Raw genomic sequence first — 19322 nt, 5'->3', positions numbered from 1 at the left:
GACTGATTATTCGTTGGTGCACATTTCAAAATCATTCCCTGTGTTCCAGTGCCAGCTGATCAAATGTATCCAAAGCTACACTCTGGGAGTTTTTTTTTCTCTATGGTTCCCTTAAAACAAAAAAAAATCTTCTTGCTCTGGCACTCCTGGGTGGGATTATGATGGGCAAAAGGCATCAGCCACCCTCAATCTAGCTTATTGATACAGAAAGAAAACTCACTGTTTTCTCCTCAGTCCCTTGTTTAATTGCCAGTGTCAAAACATGGACTTTTATTACCATCTACCCATCAAAAATCACTCTAGTCTTCCGTCTTGGTTTCTTAGGATCACTTTTATTTACGGCCGGGAACCCTGCTGAAGTATCTCATGCAAAGAAACATTCGGCAAGTCTCAAGGCACATCTGACTGCACATACCATATAGATTTCAAACACAAGCACATCTGCTGATCATCAAAGTCACACCATCATGTTTGTACTGAGAGTGTCAGTTATTCATGCCAGGGCTAATCATTAACATCCGTCCAGGCCATATAAACTCAGCTGAGTACAAAGGTCAGTAGGTCATTTCATGGACCAGTCTGTGTTCTTTGTACCAAAAGTCACGACCCTCACCCTGTGACTATCACATGAACTGAAACTCCGGTTTTGGCACATTTTACTGGTGTGTCTATTTCTGTCTCACATATATGTTTTTTGTACAAGATGGTGTCTGTGACTAGCACTTGTACTGAAACTCTAGTTTCAGCAGATATTTTACTGGTGACTCCATTTCTGTCTCATGTATATTTTTTGTACAAGATGAACTCTGTTCGCAAGATGGAGTTACTGTAGACATTTCTATTTTCACATTCCCTCTCTTGTCACTTGATTGACATCTATTTGATGCTAATGATCTTGTGGCTGTCCCCAATTGTCCATTAGCCTAATTTTTGTTCTAACCAAATAAATTCCTACTCTGCCCGTTTGCCATCTCTCTCCAGCAGCAGAGTAGTATTATTTGGAAGCAACAGCAAAATAGCAGTAGTACTATTATAATGGGAAGAGGGCCTTAAATAACCCTGACATCCAGGATGGTAACCATGAGAACCACCCTGAAAACCAATCCGTAGGTTTGGTTTGTGGCGTTGCCATGTATTCTCTCAGAGTGTTCAAAGCTAGCATTGCTTTGGATAAGGTACCATTGTCTTAATCATTTCCTGGAATGAACATACAGCAGGAGGAGCCAATCTTGGCACACACTCCTCATTCCATGACCGTTAGTAAGTCCAGCACGACACAATGCTGCATCACCATTATTCTCATTGCCCTTGATTCTTCTCTTATAGCATTAAAACCATCATCTGTGCCCTTCAATAATAACATAAGTTCATATCTCGTTTGCTGCAGCCATCTGGCATTAGCAACTACTTGGACTACTGGAATCAGTCCTCCGGGGGATAAACTCACAACCCAAATCTAACTTTCAGAGGATAGTAGAAACTCTTCTTGTACACCTTTCACCTCCAGGGCAAATTATTGACAGATGCTCCTCTTCTACCTGTGTGTTAGGGCATGCTTTCTCTCTTGAGCATGCACATAAGTGTCTTCCACTGTGACATTTTCATGTAATGGCACCACTAGCATTTGGGACATTAGCATAACAAGGGAACAAACACCCTGCCAACTTTTGGGCAGTTGATAATGTGCTTGTGTACCAAATGTCCAGTATGTATCCATTAATGCTGCTATTCCTTCTTGTAGGCTTTGAAGATCTAATGTAATTTGACACTTTTTGTTCCTACATTCTGGTTGTGTCCCATTGCCTCAAAAACATATAGTATAATTCAAGGCTGGAAAAATATGTATTGGTGCTCGTATTGGGTCAAAATATGTCATACTTGTTATTTCCTGGTCCCATGTGGTACTACATCCTGTTTTTGTTTCCCTATAATCGGTAGCATTGTAAGCTACTTCCTTTAACACTTTGGAGGGACAAATAGCTCTAGTATTGAAAACCCACCGCCTATTCTCATATGCTGCTAATTTAAAGGTAAGTGTAGGCCATTTTTCACATCCTTTCGCTGTGCTATTCACATCTATTTTACTCCCATTGGTTCAATGTCACTCCGCTCTTCCTAATACTGCTGTGGTATTCATCTTTACTGCCCTGAAATAATATTTGGAATACTGTTTTTCGCCCCCAAAGAAGCAGGTCATTAATTCTAACAGACACGTGGGGTCTGTTCTCTCCTACACTCTCTTTATTTCAGTACTATCTGCTGCATGTGGCATTAATAAACAAACAAAACACATCTTATCTGAGTGTTCCCGGACAGTAGTGTGTAAACTTCTATACCATGTGTTCCTCATCCATAATGGGTGTAGTGAGTAGTCAGTAAGTTCTCTTTTTTGCTTAGGGGATCAGGAAGATATATACCTATAATCCCTAGGTGCTTGTGATGTTACAATTGCATTTTTACCTAGGAGATCCGTATCTTGTAAGAAGGGGATCAGCAACTCTTTGTTACTACCTGGCAGACCCTTATATCATAAGGAGGGGATCAACAACTCTTTTTTACTACTACCTGGCAGACCCTTATCTCGTAAGGATGGGGTCAGCAACATCTGAAAATGACTACCTAGCAGGCTCTCACTCTTTATGAGTGTGAGAGACAGCATAACAAACAATAACAATAAGCAACAAAGAATAAATGCAGTCCAACACATGCTCAGTCTCTTAGGCCCTCCTCTCCTTACTCCTGAGGAGAAAGGCTGTGGTGTTGAGAAAGATGTATATCTGATAAGTGAATCCAGTGCTTCAGTTCCTCAACCTTTACTGCTGTTGGTATTACTTGAATCACTTTGTAGGGGCCAAAAAAATGTGGATCTTTCCACTGGAGCACAAAGTTCTTCACGAAGACTTGGCATCCGGGATAGATGTTCCTCTGTGGTACCACTGTCGGGTGGTGGAACCAGCTTGTTGCAGCTGAACCTGCTTTGAGAAAACGTGCACAGCACATGTTAATGCACTCATATATGCTGACATCACTTGCCATACTAAATCAATTGTTTTTTGTGCATCAGTATTTTTTCTATGGGGCACATAGCCCATAGGCATTAACTTGCCTGTGACTATTTGATGCAGTGTCAAATGATGGTCCGAAGAGGGAGCATTCCTTAGGGCAAATAGAGCTAAGGGCAAACAATAAATCCAATTTGCATTCAAGGTGACTGATAATTTACATATTTTATCCTTCAGATGACAATTAAGGCACTCAACAATTCTGTTACTTTGTGGGTGATAGGCTGATACTAAAGAGTGTTGTATGCCTAATAATTTAGTCATGTGCTCAAATATTTTGTTGACGAAATGTTTCCCATTATCGGAGAGAAACCCTTTTGGGATTCCCCATCTTAGGATAACTTCTTTAATAAAAAATTTGGGTGCACTTTTTGCACCTTGGCTGTGGCAAGGTCCTGCCTCTATCCATCTAGAGAATGGACAGATGACTACAAATATCTCATGTTTTATCATCTTTAAATTATGTCCAAATAATCTAATTAAAAGGGCCTTCGGGTCTTGGAATGGTCGATGATGGTGTAATCAGTGGTCTTATGGTACCATACCATTTGCAAAAATATACCTATTAACTTAGGAAGATCTGGAACAAACTAGTATGCTGAAAGTATGTTCAATAGTTTTTTTTCTTTCGTACAAGTGATAGCAAATGGAGTCAGTGCTAAATACAACAACTACTGCAGCATCACTAGATTTCCTGTGTCTATATGTTGATAAAGAAAATCACTTGAAACCACACATCCTCCATTGTCCCAAACTTCTTTCTCTTCCATAGGTGCTGTTTCCTGTATTTCCTGTAAATGATGTGTTGCTAATGTGAGAGAAACTATGGGGGTGATTCTAACCCTGGCGGGCGGCGGAGGCCGCCCGCCAGAGTTCCCCCCTCCAGAATACCGCACCGCGGTCAGAATACTGCACCGCGGTCAGAAGACCGCTGCGGTTATTCTGGGTTTCCCACTGGGCTGGCGGGCGACCGCCAAAAGGCCGCCCGCCAGCCCAGTGGGAAATACCCTTCCCACGAGGAAGCCGGCTCCGAATGGAGCCGGCGGAGTGGGAAGGTGCGACGGGTGCAGTTGCACCCGTCGCGAATTTCAGTGTCTGCAAAGCAGACACTGAAATTCAGGGTGGGGCCCTCTTACGGGGGCCCCACGACACCCCATACCGCCATCCTGTTCCTGGCGGGCGAACCGCCAGGAACAGGATGGCGGTATGGGGTGTCTGAATCCCCATGGCGGTGCAGAGGATTCAGCAGGGCAGCGGAAAACCGTCGGGAGACTGCCGGTTTTCCTCTTCTGACCGCGGCCAAACCGCCGCGGTCAGAATGCCCTGCGGGGCACCGCCAGCTTGTTGGCGGTGCTCCCGCCGACCCTGGCCACCGGGGTCAGAATGACCCCCTATGTCAGTGTTTTCAAAGTGCCCTTCTGTCACTGTACATAGTCTATAGGACATCTGTCCTGCTTCTTTAGCTTTGTCTGCTACATCATTACCTTTGGAAATTGTAACAAACCCACCAGTATGAACTTGACATTTCACTTTTGCTTTTGTCCCCACTTTCTTTAATTCTGAAATCAGTTCCTGTAGGCGGAGACTATGTGCTACTGGTGTACCATTGCTTTTCTTGAAACCCCATCTCTCCCATTTGCTGAGACCTGAGTATACAGTGGAATGACATATGCTGAATCAGAATAAACAGTAATATTTGGATGCACTATCTGGAAGGTCTGTATCAGAGCTTTCAATTCTGCAGCTTGTGCTGAAAATGGGATGGCAGTGGTATATACTGTAATACTGAATACCTGACATTCGGTGGAACTCCTGTTTGTTCTACTAAAGCTGCACCTGTGTGCCTAATCCCTGTTTGCTAATCTATTAGGGACGAACCATCAATATATAACATTCTGCTGTGTGGTATTTCTGTGTCTTCCTGATGTGTTGCACACTCATGATCAACTTCTGTCAATGGTTCCACTAGAAATTGAGCTGGGTTCACTGTGTGAACACAGACAATTTTAATAGTGGCATTGGAAAGTATTACTTCATATTCAGATGCTCTCTGTGTAGTTAAGGTATTTTATGCAGAACTGCAAAAGGTGCATGTTCTATGTATAGTGTTGTGGGACTCCCTGCTGTTATCATAGATGCCTTTTCTACCCCGAACGCTGAAGCAGCAAGTTCTTGTTCGCATGGAAACTGTCCTTTGATTATCTCATCTAATTGTTCACCTAAATAGGCTATGGGTTTATGGCCCATAGGATACTTTCGTGTTAGTACTGGTGTCATGGTATCTCCATTAGTATAGACGAACAGAAAAAGCTCTGTTATAATCTGGTGTTGCCAACACTGGGGCGGTGGCTATGCAGTTCTTTAATTCTTGGAATATATGTTGCAATGGTGGTGCCCAATGCAGTGCCATGGTCCCTGAAGGTGTGCCCTTGATCATCTGGTACAAGGGTGCAGTCTTAGAGCTGTAATCAACAATCCACTTTCTCACAAAGTTGCATAACCCTAAAGATTTCTGTTATGTCTTCTCTGTCTGGGGTAGTGGTTGATTTCCAACCACTTCCACCCTATCTTGAGTAATGCAACAGCCCCCAGCAGACATTCCCTGTGCTAGGTATTGTACTTGCTGTTGAGCAATCTGCAATTTCTGCTTTTCAGCTTTGTAACCTTTGTATGCTAACAGTATCAGTAATTCCACAGTGTCCTCTTCACACTGTGCCTTAGTGCCACTCAAATCATCATATCGTCCACATATTGTAACACTGTAATTTCACTTTGAAAATTAATCAGATCATTCCTCAAAGCTCTGTTAAAAACTGAGGGTGATTCACAATACCCTTGAGGCAAACAAGAATACAAATTTAGAATTCCAGAAAATGTAAATGCTGTTAAATAATGACTCTTCTGTTGTAAAGGTACACCATAAAATTTATTCTTTAAATCAATCACTGTAAACCACTTGGCTGTGTTTGGGATGTTGGTTAATATCACTGAGAGGTCTGGTACTACAGGAAACTCTTGTATTACAATAGCATTCAAGGGGTGAAAATCATGTACCATCCTCCAATTATTTCCCTTCGATTTGTGCACTAAGAAAATCGAAGTGTTGCATGGTGACAACGAGGAGTACAAAACTCCCTGCGCAAATAAGGTTTTATGGTAATTGCTATTCCATCATTTGCTTCATGTGAACTGGGGTACTTTCTAACTCTAGGCAATTGTGCATTTTTCTTTAGTGTTATCTGAAAAGGTTAAGTGCTCAGCATTAATCCAACATCGTTTGAGTCTTGTGACCATAGCTGTGGAGGTACCCGTGCAAGTAATTGACCAGCTTCACCAGTTGTTTGCCTGAAAATCCATGGTGGGCACACTTCTACTCATATTTAAGTCCCTGCTGCTTCTTGAAACAGTATCCTAGTGTCCTGTATTGTTTCTTCTAGTAGGTCTTTATCTGAAATATCAGAAACTTTGACTCTTGGAATTGTGAATATCACTGTTGCCCACTTATTTTGCTTGTGGTATTTTGCTTCTAAAATCCCAAATGTTTTTGTTAACCTGATACTGTTTAGGGATAGCACTAATATTTTTTCAGCCTACAGGTCTGGAAATTCTGATCTAAACTGCAAATTAGGTGGTGTCTCTATTCACTTGCCCTGCAAGGCTGGTTCTGTCATTATGAATTTCATTATGCCTTTCTGTAGCAGGGTTAACTTTAGGGGTACACCTCTCATTTGTACTTCTTTATTGTCTGGGGCGGCTCGTAAGACAATACATATGGATGGTATCCCTAGTGCAGAACAAAGCATTGTCCCATCATCATTGAATGTAATGGACATGTTCAGTTTGTGTAAGAAATCTCTTCCCAATACATTTGTAGGAGCTTAGGGTGCATATAGCAATGCCTCTGAAACTACAGAATCCCCACCCTGAACTGGAATCTCACAGGTGTTTGGTGCTGTCATTTTTTCCCCTGAGACCCCTTGTGTTGACATTGTTTTGACAGTGGTAAACCTCCATGTCTAATGCCCAATTTGGTTGCCTCGCATCAATCAATAATTTATATTTTCTTCCCAATATATTAATGGATGCTATGGGCTCTTGTTTGTAATTCAATGTTTTTGCTGTCAAAAGGCACATCAGCGTCCCAGGTGCAGACCGTCATGATGTGAAGAATGAATTAGTCCCTGTTTGAAAAATTGTGCCCCCCATAATTGTCTGCGATACAGGTTGTGCTTGCTGTGGTATCTGCTGAATATACTGTGATGCTGACTGTTGCCCTGGGGTAGAAGTTACCATCCCTGTCTGATAATTCTGTTATGGTTGTATCATTTGCAGTGGCTGTAGTGGAGCCGAGCCATTTGTGGTGCACTGTACACAAAACCTTGTGGCTGTTGCTGGTATTTTTGCACAGGAGAAAAATTCCCTGAAGGGGAAAAGTGTCTTCCTTGACCCAGTTGTGCCTTTCTAAAGCGGCAATCTACTATTAAGTGCCCTTCCCTGCTGTAATGATAACACATCATATTTGTTTTATTTCCTCTACCTCTTCCTCTCCCCTGTTGCTGGAATCCTTCCATCATTTGCTGGGGAAGCTGACCAGTGGGACCTTGATACCACTGCTGTTGTGACTGTATCTGTGGTAGTTGTGCTGTAACTTGAACTGGAGGTGCTTCAGCAACTACATGTGCTCCTATTATGCTCTCTTTCTTTGAGTTTTTCCTCTAATTTTTGGCTAGCCAATTTGGCTGTGACACAGTCAAAATGTTCCTTCGTTTTTCTTTCTTTCTCCAACCTTTTTCTAGCATGGTGCAGTATTATGCCCTTTATTTCCCCCAAAGGATTACTATCTATTGCAACTACTGTGTCTAATGGCTGCTGTAGATCCACTGGCAGTCCATTTTTTACAATGTGAAAGAACAGTCCCTTGTGCATCTAGGGAACCCATCTCAGTGGTCTACAGTTTTCTTATGCGTTCAACATATTCCAACACTGACTCATCCTTCCCCATTACTCGTCATGCCACCTGTTGGACTTTTGCTTAAGCAGGGTCATCCCAAATCTTTTTGCCTCCTGCCTCCTATTTTTTTCTGACCTGTCGCTGTTGGCTTTTGAACTGTGAGCACTTTCCTACTGCTAACCAGTGCTAAAGTGCATATGCTCTCCGTGTAAATTGTATGTAATTGGTTTATCCATGATTGGCCTATTTGATTTACTAGTAAGTCCCTAGTAAGGTGCACTAGAGGTGCCAGGGCCTGTAAATCAAATGCTACTAGTGGGCCTGCAGCACTGGTTGTGCCACCCACATAAGTAGCTCTGTAATCATGTCTCAGACCTGCTGCTGCAGTGTCTGTAAGTGTATTTTTACACTGTAAATTCGACTTGGCAAGTGTACCCACTTGCCAGGCCTAAACCTTCCCTTTTCTTACATGTAAGGCACTCCTAAGGTAGGCCCTAGGTAGCCCCAAGGGCAGGGTGCAGTGAATGGATAAAGTAGGACATATAGTAATGTGGTTTATATGTCCTGACAGTGAAATACTGCCAATTTCGTTTTTCACTGTTGCAAGGCCTGTCTCTCTCATAGGATAATATGGGGGCTACCTTTAAATATGACTAAAGTGTAGATTCCCCTAGAGAGTAGATGGACATGTGGAGTTTGGGGTCCCAGAACTCACAATTAAAAAATACATCTTTTAGTAAAGTTGATTTTAAGATTGTGCGTTTGAAAATGCCACTTTTAGAAAGTGAGCATTTTCTTGCTTAAACCATTCTGTGACTCTGCCTTGTTTGTGGATTCCCTGTCTGGGTCAGTTTGACAGTTGGGTTGTTTTTCACCTCGCACTAGACGGTGACACAAAGGGGGCTGGGGTGTAACCTGCATTTCTTGATTAGCCATCTCTGCTAGGAAGGAGGGGTGGAGTGGTCACTCTCATCTGAAAGGACTGTGCCTGCCTCTGACAATGCCGGCTCCAACCCCCTGCTGTGTGTCTGATGCCTTGCCTGGGCAAGGCAGGATTTCACAAGTAGGTGTGAGTCCCCTTTGAAGAAAGGTGACTTCAAAGACTAAAATGGGTATAAGAAGGGCACCCAAATCTACAGTCTTTAGAAACACTTCTGGAACCAAGAGGAACCTCTGCCTGGAGAAGAGCTGATAGCTGAGGAAGAAGGGCTGCCCTGCCTGTGACTGTGCTTTGTGGAGCTTTCCTGCAGTGCTCCTTCTGCCAGAGTAAGAGGGCAAAGACTGGACTTTGTGTGCTTTCCATCTTGTGAAGAAATCTCCAAGGGCTTGAGTTAGAGCTTGCCTCCTGTTTGAAGTCTCAGGGACAACAAAACCTTCTCTCTGCCAGCACCTGGCGTCTCTGGAGAGATTCCTGCCCCGACAAGTGGTGCCGTATCCAGTCCCTGGGCCCTTGAAAGAAAAGCTGGTGGAATCCAAGGAAATCGACTTCGGATGACTTCGGACCGACGCCGCTGCTGAATCCGGTAACGCCGCCTGCACGTGAATCCGTGACCTTCGCTGGAACGCAATGCTCTTCGCAGGCCCAACGCCGAAGCAGCCCGCTGAAGTCCGCGACTCCGTGGAAGTCGCTGCACCACATCGTGACCGACGGCGCTCGAAGTGCACGGATTCAAAGTTTCAAAGATTCAAAGATTCCCGACTTCTTGCATCGGCTTGTTTTCACTCTTCACCAAAGGTACTGTACTTGGGGGTCTACACGAATCCGTGTCCGGCGCCGCTGGTGTCGGCTTGTTGGGATCGACTCCATCACGACGCCGTGTTAACATCTCATTGAAGCATTTTTGTTTCTAAGTGCTATTTTTGAGTTTAATCTTTAAAAATCCATAACTTGACTTCTGTATGTCGGATTTTTGTCGTTTTGGTCTTGTTTTGTTTAGATAAATATTTCCTATTTGTCTAAACCGGTGTTGTGTCATTTTGTAGTGTTTTCATTAAGTTACTGTGTGTGTTGGTACAAATACTTTACACCTAGCGCTCTGAAGTTGAGCCTACTGCTCTGCCAAGCTACCAAGGGGGTAAGCAGGGGTTAGCTGAGGGTCATTCTCTTTTACCCTGACTAGAGTGAGGGTCCTTGCTTGAACAGGGGGTAACCTGACTGTCAACCAAAGACCCCATTTCTAACACCACCTATATCTGGCACGTCTGGATATCTAGTTCTCAATTCTGCCTAAACCTACTGTTAAATATTTTGGTGTCCCTGTCACCATTAATTAAGGTAAATAGTCCTGCATTGGTATGTGGTAATACTTGAAAAATATTGTCTGTCTCATCTCCCAGTATACTTGCAAGGAGGCTCTTCATACTCCCTATTGCTAATAGTACTCCTGCTGTGTGCCTTTCGCAGGCAGCTATCCATTTCGAAGCTCCCTCAGAAAGTGGTGTTAATTGTTTCTTTAAGTTCCCCTTATCCATGTGTTTCCATGGTACATAGGTCACATTTTTTACCCCTTTGTACCAGTGGAAGCTGTCTGAATTGTGGCCTTCTTCTACCTACCCAGTGTACTCTCATTCTGGGGTACCTACCATTTTCTCTCTCCATATATTGTTGCCATACATGTAAAGAGTTCTTCATGTATTCATAATCCCAAACTACAGGTCCGCCCCCTCTACAATAAAATCTTGGGCTGTTGCTAAGTCTTGAGGGTGGAAGGAACCTTCTCTAGGCCATGGTGAAGGAAACTTCGTAGGTCTACTCTCTGTGTAATCTGCCAACTCATTTGAGAAAGGGTAGACTGCAAATGAGTCTTGTTCTCCTATAATTACTCTCTCATTAAGTGTAAAATCGCTCCTATTTGTCATTTTGCGACATACATTTATATTAACCTGCTTAGCAGCATCCAAATATTGCATATCTAAATCATCATCACATTCTCCTACTGTCTTGCTGTCACTGTCACTCTGTTCAACCGTTATTTGCCCTTGCATTGTTCCCATAATTACACCTGGATTTCCATGTTTCCCATATATTTTTAACCATTCCACTTCTGTTATATTATTATTTTTTCTTGGTGTGTTTTAAAGCGTCACTCAACCCTTCACTCACCATTGGTACCCTCTGTTGGTACCCTTTATGTTCTGCAAATGCAGTATCATATATATCTTGAGATAATGCATGAGCATTGTCAATGCGTGTTGTCATAGCCTCTAATGTATTCCTTTCTTCCTCTGTCATCATTCTATGTTCCTGTTCCTCTCTCTCTCCACATGTGTGTGCTTTCTCTTCTATTTTTAATAGGTGTTTTCTATAAAGTTCTTCATTTATCAGTTCATTATGTGATGGGCTCAATGTTAAATGTGGTGGTCAGAAGTCTGGTGCTAATAATCTTGTTGTTTTTCCTGAAATCATAGGGTCATCTCTTTTTGTGTAGGACACAGTTTCCTGGCTATGAGACGGTGTCACCTTTTGGCTTTCATCTAGTTTCAAAGTGAAGTTAGCTGTGACTTGCCCCATGTATTTACTTTTTAATGTGCAATGAGTATCTGAGTCTTCTGTTTGTGTTAATTCTGGAACAACGCTACTCTCTCGTAATGGATGCATTCCTGTTGCTTTTTTAACTAGTTTTTTGGCTTCCTGGTTGGGACTTACTTTATCTTCCTTATAAGGAGGAGGAGGGAAATGCCAACTACATTCAGAGGGTTCCTCTACCTTGTCAGGTTCAAATACTTGCTACATGTTTAAGGTCACTATTCTCTTTTTTAATTTCTAACATTTATATGCCCCAGAAATATATGTTTGTAAATGCCCCAATTGTCATGGGTCAAATTATCCCTCTCCTGGCCAAGGACAAGGACTAAGGGCCAGATGTAGGAAACTCCCAAATTGCGACTTGCAATTTGCGAGTCCCTGCGACTCGCAAATTGCAAGTCGCAATTTGGGATGCAGAAAGGTGTCTCAGACACCTTCTGCGAGTCGCTATGGGGTCGCAAAGACCCACCTCATTAATATTAATGAGGTGGGTTGCAATTTGCAACCCCATAGCGACTCAGGGCACTCACGGGGATGGAGGCCTGCTGGGAACAGCAGACCTCCATGTCCGTGACTGCTTTTAAATAAAGCAGTAATTTTTTTTTCAAAGTGTAGCCCGTTTTCCTTAAAGGAAAACGAGCTGCACTTAGAAAAAAAAAAACGAAACCTTTTGTTTCTGATTTTTTCAGGGCAGGTAGTGGTCCCTTGGACCACTGCCTGCTCTGAAAAAATTATTTTGGGTTCAGTCACAAAGGGGAAGGGGTCCCATGGGGACCCCTTCCCGTTTGCGAGTGGGTTACCATCCACTTCAAGTGGATGGTAACTGCGAGTCCATTTGCGACCACTTACTTGGTCGCAAATGGAATTGCATACCACAGCGACTTGCAAATAGGAAGTGTAGACCCCTTCCTATTTGCAACTCGGAAATGCATTTTGCGAGTCAGTTCCGACTCGCAAAATGCATTTCTACATAGCAAACACGCATTTCAAACTCGCAAACGGCGATTTTCGCCGTTTGCGAGTCGCAAAGTGTTTGCTACATCTGGCCCTTCATTTTTTACCTATACACAACTCCTTACAATGTTTCTTTATACTATTTTGATCACTCCGAAACACTTTGATAATATTTTGCAAAGGCGTATCAGACATATTACTTTTATCAAATGTTCACACAATATGGATAATTTCCAATAACCATTTGTTTAATGTATAACAAGACACAAGCAATGTACATATATAATTATTAACTCGTCATTTCCTAATCTGACAAAACAGTATCATAAACTATTACACTATTGTCACTTTCCTGTATTTAGTAACACTTCAATCCTGTTTCATCTCCAGGACCCTTGATGAATACACCACTACTGAACTATTTACTTAATGCAGACACTTTGACATTCTTAGTCACATCTGACTAATTAGTAATCCACCCTACAAGAATATCCATATTGTGCCTTATGCACCTTCTAAGAAGCTCAAGACAAAAAGACTTTTAAGGACATACATCTATTCAGAACAATTCTTGGGCTCACCTGTCTTCCCGACAGATGAAGACCCATTCCACCTTCTCGATGGCAGATTTTGTACAAACACTGGTATCTGCTTACCTGTTTGAGCACTCTTTAATCAACAAAGGGGAGGTGGTGGGTTTGACCCCAGAGGTCCAGCGGGTTGACCACAAAAATTCTCCTGGCTAAGGCTCACCAATGTCAAAATGTGGACTTTTATTTCCCTCTGCCCATCAAAAATCACTCCAGTCTTCTTTCTTGGTTTCTTAGGATCACTTTTATTTATGGTCGGGAACGCTGCTGAAGTATCACGTGCAAATACACATTCGGCAAGTCTCGAGGCATATCTGACTGCACATAACTTATATAGATTTCAAACACAATGGTTTGCATGGTTTGCTCCCTGCCACATTCCATTGCTCACCACAAGCACCTCTGCTGATCATCAAAGTCACACCATCATGTTTGTACTGAGAGTGTCAGTTATTCATGCCTGGGCTAATCACTAACTTCTCTCTAGGCCATATAGTCTCAGCTGAGTACAAAGGTCAGTAGGTTATTTCATGGACCAGTTTTAGTTCTTTGTCCCAAAAGTCACGGATCTCACCCTGTGACTATCACATGTACTGAAACTCCGGTTTCAGCACATTTTACTGGTGTGTCTATTTCTGTCTCAGGTATATGTTTTTTGTACAAGATGGTGTCTGTGACTAGCACATGTACTGAAACTCTGGTTTAAGCACATATTTTACTGGTGACTCTATTTCTGTCTCATGTATATTTTTTTGTACAAGATGGACTCTGTTCACAAGATGGAGCTACTGTAGACATTTCTGTTTCTATTTACAAATACTACCAACTATATTGTAAGCATTGAAAGGCCATGACAGCAAGGTATTTAGTTCACTTACCCATAGTGATATCTCACGCATCCTACTTCTTTTGTGAGGGAAACAACTTTTCCAAACCTCCACAGAGTGACGCATAAAAATACAAACACCAGAGGAGGCTCCGGAACAGATTAAATGTTTGTTGAGGTACCAAAGTTTATTGGCAGGCCAAGACAGAAGGCAGATGCACATCCCAGTGTTAAGCCTTTGAATAAAGTTTCTTCTGCCCTGAGTCATTCTTGTCTGTAGTTATTTATGTTAGAAAGTGCTGTCACAGCAAAACCCCAAAGTGGGACATAGTCCAAACATGGGCAAGCCTATAAAAATTAGAAATGCTGCATATGCGCAAACTACAAGACCACAGAGTAAAATTATACATAATGCAGTGTGGGCAAAAACAAGAGAATAGAAAACAGGCAGACTGTTTGTAGGCAAAAGGAAGTTATGACCTTGCTTCTGGGTTGGCCTGACAGGCTTAACTTAATGTGCAAGACAGAGCTAAACTTAATATGGCTTGGAGAGGTTTGTTCGCACAGCTGATGTTGGTGTCAGAGAGGTAAGCGCGGAAGCCTAGTGCAGAGCTGAAATAGTAATTGTGAAGGAGGGGGAACCACTCTGTGAATGAGAGTATAGCACGCAGCTTAGTCAGGGACAGAAATAGATAGCTTAGTGGGATTCAGATAATGCGGGAGAGAATTGGTACTTAAGTATGATATCTATGTGGTACATACATATGGATATATAATTTTTTTCTCAACATCTTCAATTGTCGGCTTGCATGTCATTCTCTGTTTAGTTTTCCTTTTTGCCGTGGCTAGCTTTTTTGTGCCTTTTATCTGCCTTCCTGTGTCTCTTGGTCGTGTGGCACATGGTCATCCAATTATTAGTTCATACTTTTTCTTTTTTTTTCTATCTGCCTGCCTCCACTTTAGCCATTGCTCACTGTAACTGTCCCTTACTGTAATTTTCATTTATTCATCTGTGTGTCTCTCTTGTTAGCTTTCCTTTCTCTCTGTTTTATCATATTTACTATCTTAATCTTTTCTGCTTACCTTTTTGTGGACCTTGGGCACTCTGTCTCTTTTACCTTTCTGCCCATCTTTTCCCATTTTCTTTGTGTGCACGCCTACTTTCTTTTCTACTTTACTTGACTTTTTTCTAACACTTCAACTGTCAGCCTTCTCACTCCCCTTGTCTTTTCTATATGTTCCCCTTTTTTCTCATTATATATTAAATTTTGTGTCTAATTCTTCCTCATTTTTGGTACCTTTCTCTATACATTTGTGAAGTTACGCAGTCTTATTCACCAGATCTCTAGAACAATGCATGTAGATGATTAGCAAGTGACTGTACAGCAGATAAGCTTCTGCGGTGGTTTACAAGGCCCATGTCATCGGTCCGAGGGACCTGAAGACTGACCGGTATTTTACAGTGAAATATGTGCACACACATTGAACATCTTCACAAGGAGACAGCAGAGCCAGCATGCTGGTGATGGATCCCTCAGATTCTAGAGAGGCAAGGGGTACTGATTGGATCAAGAAGTGCCTTCTCCTCCCAGCATCATATATATGTAGTGCACACACTATCATGGGTGTGGCCATATTAGCTCAAGAAGCAGGTGTGATAGATCGGAATAGCGCATGGATGTGGAATAGGCAGTAAGTACTGTGATGTGCATCAAAAGTCTCAAATTGAGTCTCACTTTCCCATGATGTATATATTGAGAGTCACACACACAGACCCACTTTATGTTACACTTTGCAGCCTTTGTTATCCATCCATTCGCCTTCCCAACCAGGCAGCCACCCTCGGTCCTTCCAGCACCCACCTCTGCTAGTCCATCTGCCCACTCATTGTCCTTCCAACAAACACCTCTGTTCATCTGTCCATCCACCCTTCCACTGTCCTTCAAACACCCAGCTCCCTCCATTGGTCCACCCATGCGCTGTCCTTCCAACAACCAGCCACACCCGTCTGTCCATTTACCCAGCCACTATCTTTCCAACATCCATCTTCATCCGTCCATTTATTGCCCATACAGGTGTATAATATGCAAACACAAATATGTACCTAATGGGGATTAAAGATAGGTGACATGCATGCACTAGCACTATAACCATTTCAGGCTTTAACATCAGCATTTTCTGATGTTGCAGTATGTTGAAGTCGACATATCTTAATGACGGCATATCTTGACATTGGCATATTTTGACATCATCCTATATTGACATCAACATACCTTCATTTTGGTGTATCTCGATGTCAGCATATCTTGGCAACAGCATATATTGGTGTCTACACATCCTGATATGAGCTATCTATTCTGTGCTGCTCTCACCCCTATCTATCCACCATGCCACATAATTCCACTACACAATTCCACTCCAAACACAATTCCACCACTGACAATTCCAATCCAACGCACATAATTCTAGTCTGTACCACATACATCCACTCCACTCCAGACCAAAACACATAGGTAAAAGACATCGCCATTTGCAATGCTAATACCTCTAACTCTCGCAAATGTGAGACCTTATTGGCATTGCCAAAGCTTGTTTGAAATGTGTATCCACATAAAACATATGCACAAAATAATATGGCTGACATTTTTCTTTACATTTTTTAGTCTTTGCTCCCTTTCAGTCAATTGTATCCTGACCGACTGAAAACTCAATGCATGCATTTTAGGTTTAAAATTAAAGTAGTACTGCAGTTCTACTTTAATTTGTAATGATGGATGAGAAGTAAAGTGTGTAGTTAAAATGTCGACCAGTTTCAGTTTTTACAAAGCGTAACAAACCTGTTCAATTAACTGTAAGGTCCACAGGTGTTTGGGCTTTTAGGGTTAGAGTTTGGTGTTTTGCCTAAGAACAAGAAAGCTCCTGTGTACGTATTTTGACAACAAAGTAGAGACCCACTACTTAAATCCTAGAACACAAAATACACGCAAAAAACAGAAGCAAATATATAGTAAATATATAAATTAAAAATCTTTTATTTAAGGAGCAAATAATTAAAATTAAGATTCAAATTTAAAAAGTAATGTTGGAGCTTTTGCAAAATGTTGCTTTATTTCTTAAAGAAGGTGCGATACACTAGATTCTAACATATTATTTTTTTGCTCATAAATCTAGCTGTCTTTGTGTTAGTGAGTACCAATACTTCAAATTAGTCCATCAGTCGCCCATAGTAGATTTTGTTTGGGGTCCTTGTGCTGCTCCCTTCAATCAAGCTGAGAACAATAACTTAATTTGTACCCACAAATTTCAAGTGCCTTCAGAATTATAGCATTCCCTAACATTTTCATTATTCACTTTTGCTTTTGTATGTATATATACTTTGTTAATCTACTAATATTAATTTTCCAAAGAGTCACGCCCCTCCTTAGTAGGTGTCACAGATCCCCTGGGTCCAAAGACCACAGGCTAAGAAGCGCTGCTCTAGTGGTTAGCACTCACTGTCCAAATGACAGCGGTTTAAGCGCACTTGGCAAAATTATGTGCCCATAAATCTAGTCCTCATTCCAAACTTTCTTAGATTTTTAAATTTAAATAAAAGGTTCTGAAGGGACTAAGGGCCTGATGTACGAAGCATTTTGCAAGTCGCAAAGGGGGCAATTTGCAGAATCGGCCCCTTCGCGACTTGAAAAATGCTTTTTGGGATGTACAAAGCCCGAACTGCGATTCGGTATTAGGAAGTGGCATGTCAAGGGCGTCCCTTCCTAATAACGAATCCAAATGGTATGTATGTTTGTTTTGTGACCGAGAATGCGGTCGCAAAACAATCGCATTTAGCACCAGTTTCAAACTGGTGCTAAACCTTTCGCAAGCGGGAAGGGATCCCCATGGGACCCCATCCCCTTTGTGAATGGTAGCGAAAATTATTTTTCAAAGCAGGCAGTAGTCCCATGGACCACTGCCTGCTCTGAAAAAATGAAAAGAAAGCTTTTCATTTTTGAATTTGAAATGCATCTTGTTTTCCTTTACGGAAAACAGGCTGCATTTAAAAAAAAAAACTGCTTTATTTGCAGGCAGTCACAGACATGGTGGTCTGCTGTCTCCATCCCTCACTGTGAGGGTGCCCGTTCCCAATGGGGTCGCAAATTGCGACCTACCTCATGAATATTCATGAGGTAGGTAATTTGCGACCCCATTGGGATACGCAAACAGTGTAAAGTACACTGTTGTACATCCAGGATTGCGAGTCGCTAAGACTCGCACTTTGCTAGTCGCAATACCAGATCTTTGCACATGTGACCCTAACCTCCTATATGAGAAATCCCTACTGCTCTGTGCGCATAGCTAGGAAAGACTTCAGCTACCTGGTAAGCACTCATAGCACAGTTGTGCTATATGGCACTAGTCTAAGGCACTCAAAAAGAAGGTCAGAGCTAACTGGAAAGGACTCAGACACTTCTCTGCTTTTTTCGGTTCCTGCTTCTTCTCCAGAAGCTGGAAAATTCCCTGCATTCTCGCACTCCCTGCGCGGGTGATCTCTGACTCCTGATTTGGGCCGCTTGCCAACAAGCTGGAAAGGATCTTCGTGAGTCAAATGCAGTCTCAGACCTACAGTAGCCAAGGGGAATGACAGCCTCCATCACCAGGGATGACTTCTGACATCAACTTTATAAATCTGAAGGCGACGAGGACAAGAAGAAAACAGAAGGTTAGATAATGATGTAATTGTTTCCAGTACTTCATTGGAAGGCCATTGCTCTTGTTAATACTAAACACGAAGAGCGCTGCTGCGCCTGCTGTTCAGAAGGAAACCCACTCAGAATCAGAATGTTATGAAAATACCAGGATCACAGATGAGCTGATAAGCCTGCGGGAAGCAGCTGTGCCTCATCTGGGTAAAGATGTGCTGACTGTGCGGTGGCAACCAGTGGGTTGCTACAACAGAGCGGCAATCATAAAGGGATGCACGAGCTTGAATGAGAAGGAACAGAGAAAGTGATGCCAGGCAACCGGAAACATTCGATGAAGATGATTTGCTTCATGTGATGAATAGTTCCTCACATGCAGCCAGAGTGTGTCTGCTCCACTGATACTTCGAAAAAAGAGGGGGGTAAGAGAGGAGGATTGGTCGGTCCAGTGTACGTCCTCCCAACACAGTACTAATATGATAAGGTACACTGTTCCGAAATTGGAAGGAGAGGAAAAAGAGAAAGAGTCCTGTTAATCAGGAGCAATGGTCCTCACACACCGTATTCGGTGTCATGCTTCATCATCGGACAGCTCCTCGTGGGGGGGCTCTTTGCCGGAGATCTTTTTGAATATACTCGATGATGCCGCGGAGCCAAATATGGGTCCGAGAGAGGAGAAAATGTACAGAAAGAATAATACAATTGGCTCAGATCCCTCACCTAATAGTTTA

This window comes from Pleurodeles waltl, chromosome 6 (genome assembly GCF_031143425.1).
Source record: "Pleurodeles waltl isolate 20211129_DDA chromosome 6, aPleWal1.hap1.20221129, whole genome shotgun sequence".
NCBI classification, from domain to species: Eukaryota; Metazoa; Chordata; class Amphibia; order Caudata; family Salamandridae; genus Pleurodeles; species Pleurodeles waltl.
This window is presented reverse-complemented; position numbering follows the sequence as displayed.